This window comes from Symphodus melops, assembly GCF_947650265.1.
Source record: "Symphodus melops genome assembly, chromosome: 8".
Lineage (NCBI taxonomy): Eukaryota > Metazoa > Chordata > Actinopteri > Labriformes > Labridae > Symphodus > Symphodus melops.
Genome location: NC_136698.1, coordinates 24,888,905 through 24,907,484, shown reverse-complemented (window position 1 = coordinate 24,907,484; position 18,580 = coordinate 24,888,905). Strand labels below are relative to the sequence as shown.

Here is an 18,580-nt window from a genome sequence, read left to right as displayed (position 1 = left end):
TGAGTGTTATGAGACTGCGTAAGAAGGGCAAATATTCTTTGCACATGCTCATGCACAGTGCTTGTGTTGTCCAAGTATTGTGAAAGTGTGATTCTCTTAAAGACGACAGTTGTTAAGAGGTGCATGGCCAGATCTAACTGTTAGGAGGCCTTGGGCTCAAAGGTCACCCCACCTTACTTACTATTTAATTTTGGGGGGGGCTTTTTTAAAAATTGAATGAGCTTCGAAAGAACATGCACATTATGAGACAAAATAAAATGTTCACTTGAGATTTTGGCTTTCAGTAGCATCTCCAAAAAAAAACATCCAGCTCAGTATAACTCGATGACACACTGTGACTCAGAGTCCCTGGGGACACTACCATGTTTTTCTGGCAGGTAACTAACAGTGCCAGGGATGCAAAGTACTCACTTTTTAAATGTATTATTTTACAATTAAACAATAATTCAAACCAGAAAAAATAATGTCCCTTCAAACTAAGATAGATAAATACAGATCTGCCAGGCGTCACGCTTTGAGTGTGACAGTCACGCAAATTTGACCCATTCTCACACCACACGCCACACTTGACATTTCTCACGCTTATATTTCCCCATTCAATACACTGCGGTCAAGTGAGCCGTCATTTGCAAAACGTTGGTCAAGCCAGCCGCCCGATTGAAATACAATGCGCGTCTATCCAGGGAATTACGGTATGGGTGCTTGGAGAGCTCAAAAAGCAGGAGAACGGCCGCGTATTTTCGAAATATGACATGACAATAAAATAAAAAGTGAATTACAACAATTATTTTGGCTCTTGACAGAGATATGTATTTTTCTAAACAGTTTTAGAGATATTTCAAGTTTAATTCATTTCAAATTTCAAGGAGAGATATGATATTTTGGTCATATTGAAATGTTTTAAATCTGTGAAAGGTGACACAGATCTTTCAATGGATCTTTGTACCTGATAGACCTGACTTTTAGCCCTCTAGTTTTCAGCATATTTTACTGTATAATTTTTTGATAAAATTAAAGGTGAATTCTGCTAAATTTTCAATAAGACATGTGAAATTTTGGTCACATTCAGTGTTTTATTTTGAAAAATCTAAAAGAGGTGACAAAGATCTTTCAATGGATCCTGGTACCCAAGGGCCCTGACTATTACCCTTTTTTTTTTACAATTGTCATTTCTTATTTCTGGTTAATTAAGACTAGCATTAGCAGGCCACAGTGCAGGGAGAGCCGCTGGCATGGAGGTGAGGACATCAGTCTTAAGGTATAAATCGATGTTAAAAAAGGCCAAATTTTTGCAGAACGTATCATGACACTAAAGTCTCACTCTTGTTATTTTCTGAAACTTGGCAGCCCTGTAATTACCAACATGTACGTGTTTTTCTAGGATGTTTTCCACATTATATTTTTTAAAAAGACGAAGTTGTATTTTTTTTGGAGCGCATTATTAGTTTATAAATGTTTAGGAAATGTTTAGCTAAAAGACCACACATACACAATTGACTTCTGGTATTTATTCCTAATAAGGACAATGTAAATGTTTAGTGGGGAGAGGGGAAGGTCAGCTTTACCAACACTGGTCATATCGCTGTGTTTATCATTGAAATTATGATCATAATTAGAACTCATCTCCTCATGTGACACTGCAGTCCTTTACATTGTACTGTATGTCACAACAGAGAACACATATGATGAAGGGGATTAACATTGCACACTTAATCATATTTATACATTTAAAAACATCACAATTTATACAATATTTCTGTATAATAAAGAACAGGCCATGGAACAAGGTTGTGTTTTTCTTTGGATGAAACACATAAAAAAAAGTCACATTAAATGGCAACAACCAGTTTCAACACTACCAGCCTAACCCTTGCTCCTCAATCACTGTGCTGATAGCTGCTGCCTTGATTAACCTTGCATATTTGGGCTACACACTTTATATACTTTTTATGAAACATGTAGCTCTGTCTTTCATCTCTCAAGGCTTATGTTCTGCCTTTACAGCTTTCCTAAAATACCAGTGAATGGCATTCATGATTCAGCTGGACAATAACACAATCAAGCAATTGTTGGATGAACCAGATCATTGAAAGCGAATAAGACTCTTCCCACCCACAAATCCTTGAATAGCATCTCCATTTAAACATCAGTCTGTGCGTAAGCTAATGTTTTCTGACATATAAGCATACAGTAAGGCCACTTATTCCCAAGCCAAATTCTGTCAGAGAGCTCTTCCAGCGCCTTGGTGGAAGTTTAAAACCAATCCAATTGTAATCTTCAGCCGTCAAAGAAATGTAGACAGATTTCTAAAGGCCTTCTTTTCTGCACGGCTGCTTAGCTACTCCCACGGACTGCAGGCGGAGATTTACATGGTCTTTAGTGTTGTGTGAATGGCCAGTAGCTTTCAGTCCAAATCCCATTTAAGGATTTTTTTTGGGTCTACGGTCAAGTAATTACTTCTAATCAAACAGAGCTTCTTTGCTTCAGTGATGAGTTAATAATGACATTTCTGGATTTTCTTCCACTCAAATGGAAACACAAGTGCAGGAAGCGAGAATTTCTCACAATCTTTTTGAAATCTATAAATGTCATCGCTCTTGTTGCCCTCTGTGATTCTGTAATAACTCAACACCATGTTTTAATTGAATTACAGTAGTTTTATAGAAATAACTCAGCATGATGGCTGCATAACATTGGATATTTGATGTTTCACGCTTTATGTAAACCAGAGAACTTAAAAACCCTTTGCCCCATGATGCATCACAAGCGAGGATAAGAATAATCCATATTGTTGTATCTAGGCCAAGTAATCAACACTGCATAACTGGAAAAGCTCTCTGTTGCCAAGCTGTAAGCGTCTCAGTCTGTACTGTATCTCCTCAAATGTATGCTCCATCTCTACATGCAGTTTATTTTTGTGCTTTTTAATGACATAAATGTTTATCACTGATGGAATTTAACATGAATTAATAATAAGTTAAATAATACATGCTTCTATTCTGTGTTAGATGAAACAGTGCTGAATGTAGTGCTCTGTAATTGCATGGTGAGTAAAGCAGCATGTGTTCTCCGCTGGAGTGAAGTGCAGTTAATGTTCTAGTTCACATTATAGTTTAAGAGTGTCTAAACAGTTTTTTGTGTTGGCTTTATTAAAAAACATCACACCATTTCATATCAACATCCTAATGGAGCTGTTAAATGGTCAAATGGTAAATGGACTTGAGCTTGAATGGGCTTTTTGTAGTCCTCTGATTACTCAAAGCGGATCATTCACCCATTCACACCACATTCATACACTGATGGCAGCCGCTGCTATGTAATGTGTCCCTCAGTATTAGCTTACTCCTTTCATTCACATTCACACTAAGAATTTGGGATGCAGTGTCTTGCCCAACAAAACTTTGACATGTGACAGCAGAAGATGGGGATTGAACCTCAGGCGAAGGGGATCAGTTACTTCTGATGGCCTCACCAGCAGCCTCTACCATCAGTGTGTGAATAGATGTGCAGGTGTGACATGCAGAAGACTGGAAAAGCACTATATAAGCTCAAGTCCATTTACCATTTAAAGATTGTGAAAATCCAACGGCTGATTTCGTCCCTAAAATGTTACATCAACACTTCTGCAGCAATTAGCGACGTTAGCACTGGACAAGCAATGATGCTGCCTCTATCATCCATCACTATCATTTCAGGGTTAGATTATGGTGCATCGTCCCCTGTACCATAAGTTTGATGAAATAACAACATCATGATGCAGATTTGTAAAAAGTGAACATGCTAGCTTTGTCAGGTCTATCTTCAAGAGTAGAAAAAAAAAAGACTTTTAAGTTGCTTGCTTGTTCAATGGAGGTTGGAAAGTCAGGACATTTACTAATTGGCCTTACCAACACAGCTTTGAATTGAGTGAAAGCTCAAGCAAATTTGTGCTCCAAGTTGAACTAATTTTGATTTCAAATGGATTGTCAGTGGAGATCAATAAACCATCATTAGATTACCGCTATGAGCTAGTACTTCATTAGTGCAAAAAACATTCTGCCTTGTTTTGTCTGTGCACACGGACTAGCTCAGACTACAACAGACAGAAGCAAGAATGCTTCCTATGCTGACATTTGTGATCCCGTGGACACATTCTATATTTTCTTTGTAGAATCTGTAAAATGAGAATATGTCACTCCATGATGGCCGTGTTACACTTCTGTGAATTAAAGTCAAATGGTTGAATCTGGGCCAAAAGATCTTCTGTGAGATGACATCAGTTGATTTTTACAGCTCTAGCAAACACACAAACATGTCCAGGGGCTTCCATCCTTCATCTCCAATGTTCTTTTTGGATGGAAGTAATTCAATTATGTCCCAGCATGTTTGTGTTTGTTTATCCATATTGCGGCGAAGCCCGATTTAACTCTCCTGAGATATCACACGGGATCAGCAGATGTTGCGTAGACCTCTGTGACCCTGTAACTTCCACAGTCATGATCCGTGTGTGTGCAGTGGCTCGCTGAGGCGTAGCAACACTGGCAGCTTCTTTTTCCCCTGCTTAGCCTGTGAGTAATTCTCAGACCAGAGCGCGGGGGCTGGGCCATGAGGGTTCATTAACTCAGCTGAAGCCTGATGAGCCGGAAAACTCCTAACCTTCAATGTTTTAGCCCAGCAAAAAGCTCCACAGAGGACTTTAATTTAACCCAGCACGGCAAACAGCCTGAGTCCATGTCAAGACCTTCTTTCATTTTCAAACATTTATTAACAGATGATAGGAAAAGAAGCTGTAAATAAAGGTGCATTGTTGTCAGGGCTTGTGCTTTGAATATTATGCAAAACTGCATCAGGCGAGACAGGAAGATGTTTAAAACTTCCTTATACAACTATTTCCTAGAGAAGAAGGTCAAATAATGTTATGTTTATATCAGTTAAAGACATTCTCATAGTTCTTACCCGGAGTTAACTTTTGCATGTCAATTGAACTTCACTTAATCCTTTCAGACAGTGATTTGCATCTCAGGACCCCTGCATGTTGTCTTGACTTGACAATGATGTGGCGTGGGAGAGCTGCACGTATTGACCGCGAGCTGACCACAGTGTTTACAGCCCACAGGCTCCACTTCCAGATGACTGCAGACAACTGTTTCCCTTGACCTTGGCCGTTACGACAGGCAGGACGAGACCTGACCTGTCAGGTACGGTTCATGGGGACATTTCAGGTCAAAGATGGAGAGTTTGAGCAGAGTGTGTTCGGTGCCTGCTGAGCCTAAAAGTCATAATACACACATAAATCTCAGTGACATGTGGCTGTTATTTCTCAGAGATAAAAGGACGAAGGCCCTGACCTTTAGCGTCCAGATTTCGCATGAATGGCTCCTGAATCGTTGGCTCACATTCAGGGTTAAGAGATGGCATGTAAAACACAGCTGAGTGCAACTGGTAGACATGCTTTAAGAGATACAAATAGCAAGATGAAGATAGTTTCAAAGTTTTTTTGATGGAGACATTACATATGCCGGAAAATATGTAAGCCCCGCTCTCCTGTTAGCCTGTAAACTATGAAGATAGAGGACAGAGGTGGTTTGCTTCATCTTAAGAACAAAAGCAGGAGTAGCTAGCTTCATTAAAAAAAATCCATAATACATCAATAAGTACCTCTAAGTGAGGCTTCAACTACAAAAATCACAATCTGATAATATGTTACCATAATGATATGATAATAATGAACAATAATGAGCTGCCAGTCCATGTAAATCCAAATGTCTGGTTAGCTTGAACTCTAACGAAGCCAGCCATAGCTATTTATATATCGACTATTAGTTTCACCAGAGTCACACAAAGCTGACTTGGACGCAGTGTTGTTGGGAGGTCAGAGAGCGTTCAAAATGTCACTTGTTAATAAATCCTTTAAACGGGTGTAAAGACCTTTTTTTACTTCTTGTTGCCTACAGGTCAGACAGATCATAATTCATGGCAGCAAAGACACTTTGAGTTGATAAGCAAGATTGCTGCACAGTCAGTAGACTACTTCTCTTCCATGACACACCCATATATACTTCTTTAAGTACTGTTTTATAATCCAGGTTACATCATATCAAACACGCTTAATATGAAAGTCAAGAGAAGAAGTAAACTGCATTAAGTTCATATTAAACATTTCCCCTAGACATGAGTTGATATCATTGTTGTTTGTTTAAATCGTTTTACTTTTAAACCATGACAAAAGCTTCTTGTTACCTGCTTAAGAAGTTTATTAAAGGTCACCAGACCTGATGCAGGACAATGCTCCAAAGTCAAAGTAACAAGGATTTTTTTGCTTGTTAGCAGCGACCTGTATTATTTAAAATGAGTTTTGCAGAACTAAGCCAGCTGTTCCCATGCTTTAAGTCTATACATGAAAATCAGCTAGTAGTCTGGCTTTACCTCAATAGACGGACAGATGTCTCTATATCTGTCTGACTTGACCAGGAAACAAAACAAAAAATGTGAAGCTTTTCTGTTTTGTATTACAGAGGGGCTTTTTTATAAATCTGTTTCAGTCAGTTAAACCTAAGACATGTAGATTTAGGTTCAATCGACTTTAGGTTGGCGCCAATTTAGATTGTAAACCAGGAAAGTAGGCGTCACCCCATTTCTCCAGACAAATCAGGGAGCCTGATGGCCTCCTGCTTACATTGACACAAAACCTAAAATCTTCCTCTAAGTTAAGATATCAACATGTAAAGGTCCTTATGTCAGACCGACTTTTTTCTTGATGCATTGTCTTGAAGTCGGTCCTCTGCAAGCTAATTCAAGCCACCAAAGAATGCATGGCACAATGCACAATAGGAAAGCAATACAATCTGACAGTGTTGTTCAATAAGAGGTTTCAGTGTCAGAGCAGAGGCAATGAGATGCAGAGGAGAATATTAAAATGTTTACATAGCTCCTGAGGCTGAAAGCTCGCTCCAGTTAAGCATGCAATGTTTAAAAGTAACAGTTAAAGACTGTGTAAATACCACTTGGGTAATAATAGATTGCATGGTACTAAATGGTAACAGCAGAAGAGGGGATACGAATGATTCAAACAAGACATTTATCCCAAATTCCTTCCCCATGCCCCACATTTAAGCATGTAAAGTATTTCTCCCCACAGGGACTAAACCTCAAGTGATCCTTCTGAGTTCAGTTATAGTACAAAAATCACACGGGGCTAAGAGCTGTGTGTGCACTTAAGCCAACCTTACAATGATTTTTTGCAATGAGGGAGGGACAAACCGGCCACTGAGGGGCAGTGTTGTTCCAGTGATGATAAAACAGCAGCAGCGCGGGAGAGCGGGCGCACAGGGAATGTGTTCATGTTGTACATGTGTGATTATATGTTTAACATGTATTAACTCATCTGCTAATGTTTGCTTCTTAGCTGACAGAGAATATGATTAACATGGGCACATACTCAAATAATGTTGTTCATGTTAGCCTGCTTTGCACTCTTTCTTCCTCTCTTGCCATCCTGATTCTGTCTCATCTTTCTCACATCACCTCTGACTGTAAAGCAGACAAGCCCTCCTGGCAGATGTCATTACCAATCCAAACAAACAAGTGACATACTGTGTCACTCTGGACACACTGAATGCTCCCACACGGCCAAACCGAGCAGCAGGAGGCCCAAAATCCCATATCTCATGTTTCATAGAGTTTATTAGGAAATTTCTGAATGTTTCTGACTCATGTTTGTGGCACTTTAGCCCAGAGCTCAAGTGTGACTGACGCTGAAAATTAGCCAGGAAATGATTGCTTTGATATGTGTGGGTAACAGGAGGAGGATGAAAGCCAAATCGGAGCTGATGAATTAAGGGTGGCAAGTAACACATTTATTCTTAACTGCTGCCTTTGAGCAAGGCAGTATATTTTTGGCATTGTCAGCTTCCTGCTGTGTTTGTTTGATGTTAACCTTAATAAACTGAATATAAAACTATATTAGACGTCAGTTTCTGCCAAACAGACCATGGCCATGCCGCAACAGAAAAAAGAAACTTCTTCACATGAACTCTGAGGTTTCCTAGTTATTACATCATGAGGGTTTCATTGAAGGTGAGTAATATTAGCTGGCTTTCCTGGAAACATCCCACCTCTGTCACTATGACTGCAGGGATGAAGGTATTACACTGCTGAGGGTTTGCTCACATGCTGCTCGCTTAATTTTCCTTTCGGTCACTTCTGGTTTCACATGATTTACTTCAGCTTTCAAAAACAAAAGCCAAAATGATGTGCCAGAAAAAAAGAAAAGTCCCTTTCAAAATAAAAAAAGAAATGTGTGTTCTTTTAAGACAAAAAAAAGAGCAAAGTGTAATAAAATAATACATTTTACTGCTACAAAAAAAATGTGCAAGAATGTGGTTCTCCATAATAAAAAAATATGCATACATGTAGCATCCAGAGCTAATCTTTAAATGATGCTGTTTAACCTCGACACTCCCGGAAGAAAATAGCATATTGTGCTTCAAATACATAAAAGTTGTAAAGAGTGTTGTAATCTGAAAAACACAAACGAGATTGGCTTCAATAAATAATGTCGGGGTGATTTTATTTTTTTGTGTACATCTACTGAAAATAGCAACTTGGTGAGTCATATCATTTTTAAACTCACCTCGTAGTTAGTTCCCCACATGTGAAGTGTTCTCTCTTTGTTGTTGTCTACATAAATACATGACGATGGTGTAAGACTGCCAATTAAAACAGATGTTCTTCTTCTTGGAAAGATGTCTAACATTTCTGACTCTGTTAAACAGTTTTGTACTTGTGAATAATTTTAGTTTCAAGTATTAAAGTCAGAACTGTTAAAAAAATCACAGTAATAATTTAAAAAAGCTAATCAAGGTAATCAAAGCTTTCCTACAGTATAACCACCTGATAAAACATAGTGTGAGAAAGATGTGACGAGTATGTTGAAGTGATTTGAGATATTCCATCATAATGGGAGTTCACTTTTCGCAGTGCAGTGTTGAAGTGTGACTGGTGTGTACGTGACGTCCTCTGGGACACACAAACAGCCACTTCTAAAAATGCAAAGTGCCACACTTTCTTAAAGCCTCGGCAACATCTCACCTTAATTTGGTGTCAAAGTAAAACTTCAGTTGAAGGGCAACATGAGCCATAATTCATGATGCTTATTTTCCTTTGTCTCCTGTTTGCCTGGGGTGAAACAGCCATTCAGGAATTCCTACAAACAATGCTGCACCTCTACTTAGTAGAAGTTCACAGATTTGTCATGCAATGCCTGTAGGAATACAGTGCATTTTCTGCTCTGCCGCAAAATCGCCTTCTGCTCCACTGACGCTCTGTCGCTCGTTTGTTCGGCACTGCACAGCCTCTTGTGATTTATTGGGCTTGATTGCAAGACGAGCCTAAATTCACTGCTTCCCTCTCCATCATTAGCAGTGTGTAATCCTGCAACAGGCCTAATTTTTATTGTTTAGCTCCTTCATTTCTCTCGGAATAAATTGCTCTCCTGCACTGCTGTGATTGTTGTTTGCACATATGCCACTTTATGCTCTGTTTAGTTGACAAACTTTTTTGTGCATTTGCGGAACATTAAACCGGAAAGGTGCATGTGAGGATGTTGTCTGTGGTACGCCTCCATCACATCACCGCCCACAGTGTCACTTCTAACAAAGGAGACAGCTGCAAACACTTCCTTTTCATGTGATTTCTTTGGGAATGAAAGGCAATGGGAGAGAAAAACCCAGAAAATGAGGAGGAATTACAACAAGGTAGCCACGCAAGGCAGCCGGGACCCCGAGATGATGAAACAGAAGCCCACTTTAGAACAGAGAGCCCTACAAATCTTACAAGTCCCCAGTTTATCAAAGCCAATCCAGGAGGCAAAGCCCCCACCCCCTTCAGTCATTTCATGCCCTCACGCAGCTTCTCATCTCCGCCGAGAAGTGAAGTTTGAAACCAGATAAATCGTTCACCCCATTTACCGAGAAGCCGCACGCCTTCATTTCCCAGGAATATTTGTTCAATGCTGCTGCGTGATGTTTCATCCTGAATTTGTGCCTTTGCTTGTTTGTAAAAAGAGCTTGCGATGGCGACTAAAAATAGCTCCATTGACCCACTTTTACAAAAGGACTGGCTGGCATTGTAAAAAGGACAGATCACATCAAGACCTTTAATACAAACTTCAAATCTTCACCTCTTCAGTGTAATCTTCAGGTTTCGATGAAATCTCTGGCAACATGCTTTTCTCGATTTAAATGTTGAACAAGGCCGCTCTCTTACCTTGGTAAGGTTTCTCTATTGGCCGTGCATTAATGTGGACTCTTCACAGTCAATAATGTGTTTAGTACTTTAAGCAGCTACATAAAGCTATACGAGACCTTTACAGTCTGTCTTAGACTTTTATCAGCATGTAGGGGTGAAATGAGGGAGCAGGGATTCCAAACCTCGCATACAATTGTTACCAGGTCCACTACTGCAGATGCAGAGTCGCTAAACCGACTTTTAAAGAAGGATTATAAATATCCGTGTGTGGCTGGGGAGGAAAATGCTGAAAATATTTAATTTGGCATTGTGTTGGTTTTTATCAGAAATATTCTAAATAATATCCAATAAGCCATCAGCTGACATCGGGAACAAGACAATAACAATCTCTCACCAAATTGAAACATGTAAACTCCACATGTTGGCATCATGGATATATAACATGTTGCCATGGAAACAGTAGTTGGCTAAATGTACCAGGTACAGGTTTTTCAAAAATTTTGAAAAGTAAAATGATTTAAAATTATTATAAAAACCAGTGAAAACCATTAAAAAAAACAAGAAAAAAGGCCAGAAAAAAATCTCAGTTGATGGTGAAAAGGCTTTGGAGACAGAGGATCACTCCGTTGTTGTCCTGATATGCTTCATTATTTTCCTTTGTTTCTTATAATGTAATCTCATTTTGTCTATTCGTTTTCGTCATCTATTTGTTTTTATTGTACTCTCGACATCATTGAAAATGCCCTCAATGATTCCTCCAGATTAAGTAACTGTCGAATGAACGAATTAGCTGTGGTTCATGATTTATGGTTTCTCAGAATCTGCCTCCTAAACCTCAACAGATTGAAGTGGATACAACAAACTTGATTAAAGCTCAAAGCTAAACTCTGACTCCTGAGAGCAACAGTATTTCATTGCTGTTGTTTGATTTAATATCTACATCAGTATCAACTTCATACTGGGCGTTGGACAGTTTGCGTTGCAGTGGCCATGGGTTCAAATCCAACCGTGGCCCTTTGCTGCACATCGTCCACCACTCTCCTCTCAACACTTCCTGTCCTATCTAATAAAGGCTGACAAAACTAAAGTTTTAAGTGAAGGGGTTTCTGTGTCCTTCTGATACAGACAGGAGGATGCATCAGGTAAAACAACAAACAAGCTTGGGAGCTACTTACTTTTAGGGATCTTTAGAGCCCTCTGTGATCTGTTTGGTTGACTAGATTTGAGGAATGGTCTGCAGCAGTCAAAAAGTGGCTTGTATCCAAGATGGTCAGCAGACTTCTCTCTTTGATTTACTGTGAAAGTCTTTGAACTCCTCTCGGGATGGGCAATAATTCAAAAGCAACAAAAGGCAGCTTAGAAATTTAGAAATTTAGAAACAACGTCAAGACACGGGGATAACAAATGTTCCATGTGGACATCGAAACAATCACAGAATCTGCTCCTTCTATATGCTTCAGTGCATACTATTTTTTTTTTTAAAGATCTACTGAAACCACCTCACTTTGTATCCTTGAATGCGTCTGCTTTAATAAAGACATTATAAACTAAACATTTCTCCAAAGTGAGCAGCGAGTCATCTAATGGAAGCGATGATAAGTGTAAAATCCTGGACAACTCCCCTGACACCTTCTTGTAGATCTGAATCCAGACGACGTGCTCTGAAGTGCTGCACTTTCATGCAAGAAAAAAAGAGGCCTGCTCCTATGGCAACAGAAAATCAGTTAAATGAAGACAAACAGGAGGCCTCTGAACCTCCACCTACGCACACTAAAAAACACAACCTCCTTTCACAAATCCATCAATGTGCTAACTTTGTAGACTCGCTGAATGCTAATGGCTCGTAGCATGCACCGCTTAAATAGGTCACGACTGGGAATAATTGTATTAACTGCCGTAAATAGAAATAAACAGGGGAAGTGAAGAACAGTAATGGCTTGTCGAGATCTATTCAAAGGCTCTCTCAGAAAACGGCATGCAAGTCTTGAGGGAAGCACTCAGTGTCAAAATGTGTCTTTTTTTTTTTTGTTAAAGAAAAAAAACTGTCATCTTCTTGAAAAAGCCAATTATGAACAGAGAGAGACAGGGGAGCAGAAAAGTGTCTTTAAAGTTTAAACCTGATAACAGTCTTCAGAAAATGAGCTTCAGTTCATTTCTGAATAACACATAGCTCTTATTCTTCTTCACCTTTACATCTCTGCCCCATTAGACAGAAAACATTTAACAATGATTACGTGCTGTGTGATTTAGAGTGTCAACGCCAATTAAGACCAAATCCACCAAAGTCATAAAACCATGTGACTAAAGATATGACGTTTGTAATAGTTATAATCTAAAACATGTTTAGCAATTAGTTGCAGTCAAAATTTTGAATTTTGCCATTTAAGTTTCTTAAAATTCTTTGATTTTGGATATAAAGTAGGCATGGCCAGTCCATATATAATGACTTATTTTTTAAGATGATTTTCTGTTTGTTTGTTTTTTACTTTGTTTGATTGCACAGCGTGTGAAATGACTTGCGCTCAAAAGTGTCAAGACCGGGACTTGAGACTGCAATTAGTGCTACAAAGACTGTAGCCTTTGTACATGAGGCCATCAACTCCCCTCCATCCAGCCAGCACCCCATTATCATTTCTACAATCTAATTTGAACTTTTCAGATTGTTACACACAGTTATAGTGTTGTCAGGGATGATAACTGACAGCTGCATATGTTTTACCTCGTCCATTGCTGACTTTTATTAACCACAGCAGTTTAGTTCTGACCTATGATCCGTTTTAGACGTTGAGTTTTGAGACACGTCATGACAGACAGCGTTCAGCTCGGTTATAAAAATGGCAGTAAGATGTTTGTGTAGAGCTGTCAGCATTAACAAGTTAATCACAATTCAAAAACAAGTCCCTAAGTAATGTATTTTTTTAAATTGATGTTGTTATCCCTATATGCACTGCACTGACAGCAGTCTCTCCTGTAGGCTCAGTGATGAAAAGAACGACACCTCTGCAGCTTTAACTGGATCGTTACCTTAAAAATAACTCTTAACTGACATCAAACATTTCACTTTTTTACTCTCCTCTTTACATTGGATATGTCAGCTATGAAGGTTTATTTTTATTAAATGCTTAATTTGACTTTGGAGTTAATTATTTATGCAGTTTCACTTTACAAAGCTACATTTTCCAGCTTTAAGAGAACATGAACTAAAGACATGTTGACATCCAGTGGGATAAATCCAGTCCACTGTCTTCGCTTTTTTTCCCCTGGATCTTCTCCACAATGTTTTAATGTCATAACTGATCCTGCCAAAAACAAATCGTTCCCCAAGCAGCCATCAACATGTGAAGAGGAGGGAGCATTGAAAAAAACAGGAAGTTGATCAATAGTTTAATGAGCAATAATTTAACCCAGCTGCTCAGATGAACACATTAAACAAGCTTGCAGACGCGCTCTTGAGCAATCTTACACATCCACTGTTTTGTGTTGCTCCACTGTGTCAGTGACATTCCTCATAGCTGTCGATGTTTATTTCCTGGTTTAGTCTCAAACAAATCTCTTTGCCCTTCTGTCTTGAGAGCTGCATTTACTCGACAGCACACTTGTAAAGTTTGCTGGTCAAGCTGCTCGACTCTCTGTGACTGGCGAGAGCGAGGGATTCTTTAATGTTTGAACAGATGGCTCCCGAGAAGTCTGGAGGTAAAAATAAAAACATGTGCGTGAGGCTTGAGAGCTCAGAATGCCATCTATTCTTCATCCCTTATCTCCTCTGGGATCCCGGCCCGGGGGCTGATGGTTTTGGAAGCACGTGCACACCCGGCCAAAAACAACAGCCAAATGGTAATATGCAATTTTGAGGTTGCCTACAGTATGAAAGAATTTCCAGTGTGTGTTTTGTAAATGTAAATCAGGATTGAAAAGAGATGAATAGTATTTGAATGTCTACAAAAATACACTGTTAAGATTCCTTTTAAGGGTTTTTTTGGTTTAGTTTTTTTTTTTTTCAAAAGAGATTGTATTCACTGTGACATACAGTTAAGTTTAACCTTTCATATAACTTAAAGAAAAGCAACGGTTGTTATATTTTATATAATTCTTTGCCTTTATTTTGGCAGTAACTGAGTTATTATAATTCCCAGGGCCATAGTGTAGTTAAACGTTTACTCTGGTCTGGTGTTGGAGAAGATCGTATCAGGAGGAAATCTGTGACCACACTGAAAGTATTTCTTTTTCTCCTGCATCATTTTCTCCTTTGTGTGACCTTAAATTTCTCCAGGGAGACAGAGGTGTTATAGAGACTCACGTCTGGCAAGGCTTGATTTAACAATGATCGGTAACCTTCTCTCTCAGTGGATCGTCCATGTGGGGGTCGAGTGGACATGTTGACAGATATTCTGCGAAACCCGACATAACGAGGGCAAAGAGCGAGTTTGCACCATAATATCATTAGCACGCTGTTTGCAAGTGATGTATGATTCATGGTGCTGCATTCCAGTGTGATATTTTGATGCATGAGTCTTTGTGGGTTTACTTGACATTATTTTCTTCCACAAGCTCTCTGAAGTTAAGTACAATACAAAAAAAATAGAGCTTAACAAATAGTTCAATCGTCTCATTCTGCAGGGAGACAACAAGTCATATTGAAAAGCTGCAGCAGCTCTAGTAAAAATGGAGTTCCTCGCAGGTCTTAGACTCCACACATCTCCTCTGCAGCATCACCACAGGCCTGCGGAGACACTATTAAGTGTGCTCAAGGACCCAACGTCTCTCCACTTCACATCCTAAATCATCAGGCTGCCCAAACTCTGCCCGGGAGAAAAACATTTGACAGAAACAAAACAGAGATCTGGATTTTTCAATGTACGCCTGGGGAACACGCGAGATGAAGACGCAGTGTGAAGGGCGACATGTTTAAAACATGAGCAGATTGGGAGAGCGAGGCAAACACTGAGCGCTGCCTCTGAGAAGAAGACTAAATGCAAAATCTATCTCTGATTTATGACCCTTTAACCTTTTAACCAGACGATTCAACGCTACAACTGAAATATCTGTCATTTGAGTTTCTCTTAAAAGATAAAAGTACACATTGATGAACATCCAAATCATGCAGCAGACCTACTTAACATACATTGCGTATGTCTTGTTATCAGATAGACATGCCCTTGTTTTTCAGATTCAATGGGAAAATCTTTAAAAAATGTAGATGCAGATGCGGAATCACAAAAGAACAGCATATGTGAGATCCTGTCAAGATGGGTTTTTCCCATTAACAGCTTCTGAGAGCGGATGAGAACATTATCTGCGTTGTTTGAATCCCATGTCAAGTGTTCGCCACTCAAAGGATACGAGTTAAGAGAGCTGACAGCTACACAGGAAAACACATTACTATTTCAGCTGGCGATGCTGCTTCCGTGCTGCTCTGCAACCATTTGGAGTCATCCCTTACTCCTCCCCTTAATTGTTAATGATTTCTTCAAATGCGAGGAGGTATCACTCACACTTTCCCTCGGAAGGTGCCACATTCCAAGATGTAAATCCAAGGTTAATCCACAAATTAGGTTTCCGCCGGCGGTGTATGCGTGGATATTATGAGGATGGGGGAGCGTGCCAGGAGCATGTGTGCCGTCGACCATGCAAACCAGAACCATGCGGACAAGATCTTCAAAATGACTTTGATCATGTAGTTTTGAATCATTTACTTGAGAGATGGTGAGCATGCCAAACGTGCGTGGCCACTGAGCAATGAGGAGGCTAATGCTAAAAACACGAACACTCCTCAAAAGGACTTATTAAAATTGAAGAAGAGGTAGAGGAGGGAGGGCTTCTATTTCGACAATACATCATAAAACAATAACCTGCTTAATGTCATCGAATGCCTTAAAACAAAAGTTCACTGAGGCCTGAAATCCACACAGATATATAATGAATCTGTCCGAAGGCCTACTCTCAGGTCTCCAGTCCCCCCATTTTACAAAAGTGTAATTTTTTTTTAATTTAATCATATTACAGGGCAGGATGACAATGTAACAGGAGCTACCCAAACACAAAAATAATTCTTAACGGATGTGAAACTGTGAGAGGCAACACACACAGAGATTAACGACTATTGATCAATCATTTCTGTTTGAGAGTCCCGACTCTCACAATTGGAAACCTCACAAAATCACTAACTGTCAAACGTGACTTTAGAGTAAACAAACATGTTGATAAAGAGGAAGGAAGGGAGAATTGGCTATGATCAAGAAAACTATGGATGAATTTGTGGAGCTCTGCTTCTGATGTTATTGTGAAAATATATTCAGAAATGACAGTTAATAAAAGTGACTCAGTAAAAAAAGGTTTGACATCGAGGTTGTGAGGACCAAACAGCAGCTTAAATACAATACTTCTACCTAAAGACTTTAATTCTACTGGCAAGTGTTAAAATTACAGACTATTTTGAGCTGTTAAAATAAACACCAAACTTCTATTCAGTCTTTAAAACTCATTTTACCTCGAGATGATTTAACCTCCAACCTTCAGTCCAACCTGGTACGTCCAAGACTGCAAACACCTGGTGAAGCATGGTGCGTTCAAGTGCGCTTGTTCATGAGAGAACTATTCCCAAGAATGAAGTTATCCTCTGAAAGAATTAACTGAGATTAATAATCAAAGCAACAAGACAACTGACACTTTAAATAACATACTTAATGAAGAACAATCAACTTAAGTGGATCCTAAAGTAGCTTATTAACATTAAAAAAACCAACAACCATACAGTATATCTAAACCGTATATGTAAATACAAAACATAAATGAAATAAAATAAACTTATTTTCCCCATTAATTGTTCCTGAAGATGATAGGTCAGTTTTTCCTGAAATAATACCAGTGCAGCCACAAACACTGACATTTAGAGGAACGTCAGCAGATGCACGCTACAAGCTGTTTAAGGGAATAACCTGTGAATCAATACAAATAGTTAATCTTCTGATTTGTTCCACAGATGTCGGTTTATTTAGCACTTCCGATCTGCTTTAGAAACACACGAGAGATTTCTTATAATTCAAAGGGCAGGAGGACACCTTTGTGCAGGAAACAACATCTCGCTCACTGTAATTACCTCAAAAAATGACCGTCAAAGAAAGACAGGTTGCTAAGAGACGGTTTCAGAAAGAGTCGAATGAAGGCTTGAAGTCTAACCTTTAGAAGAGAACAAGGTATGAAAATGATGTATCACATTGTTCATGGTATGCATTAGGGATTTTTTTTTATTTAAAAAAACCTGATGACATCATCGCAGCCATCAGTGAAAGAAACAGCCCCCATTCATAAAAGATGGAGAACCGCGGCAGCAGATTTATTGAAACCAAAGTTCATATGGTGTTCTGCTCTCTGTGACTCAGGATGTAAACTAAACTAAACTAAACTCTTGAGCATTGTGTTTCAGCTAATGATGATGATGTTAGAGGCTGCATCAAGTTAAATAAATACTGGTATAAATTTCATGCACGTGAGACACACTGACCTCTCTGCAAACCACTGAGTCAGCATCATGTTTAGAAAGGCCAGAGAGTTTGCATCAACATCCACGACCCGGGTAGGGGGGGTTAGAATAAACACCACACTTCTATTCAGTCTCTTTAAAATGTACAAAATCTCTACAAACAATTGATCATGGAAGTGTTCATCTTACCTCGAGATGATTTAACCTCCAACCTTCTGGGTCGTGTCTTTTTTTGGCTCCCACATAGCTTTTCATTCAGGAAAAATTCAGAAACTTTTAATTCAGTCAAACGTAACAGTGTTAAAGTTTGTTTTGGGGCCTCTGCCTTGATTTAGACATGACAGTGGAAAGAGGAAATCAGAAGAGGGAGGGACAAGAATGACGTGAGAATGTAGCCACAGGCCAGACTTGAACCCGGGCTGCTCGCTTGGAGGACCACAGCCTCCTACATTGGGAGTGATGTAACCACTAGGCCCTCAGTGCCCCAAAGAGTGTTTTAAAGAGTGACTGTGATTGCTGAGCATGCACATTCATCTCTTGAATTATTGAAGATAATGGACTGAGTCCAATTACAACAAGATTGTTAAAATGTTTACATAATGGTATTCAAATCTGAAGAACATTTTAAAAAATCTCATATTTTTAAGTCGTACATGTTTGTTTTATGAAAAGCTACTGTGAGCTGTGTGATAAATAATGAAGTCTCTTTATGAGCCTCAAAAGCACAAGAGACCATCAGCGGAGGAGATGAATCAATCCTATTAAGTTTTAGTGATTTTATTAAGTTAAATTTAGTGTATAAATCTGATGGACAGGAGTCAGACAAAGTGCACATCTACTTCCTGCAAAAAAAAACATGAACGTAATTAACTG

General features: G+C 39.2%; 1 protein-coding gene across 2 annotated transcripts in view; it reads left to right on the top strand.

Annotated features, from left to right (window-relative positions):
• Positions 1–18,580, top strand: part of LOC306828231 (basic immunoglobulin-like variable motif-containing protein) — a 367,160-nt gene that overhangs the window by 175,880 nt on the left and 172,700 nt on the right. The gene's annotated exons all lie outside the window — the stretch shown is intronic.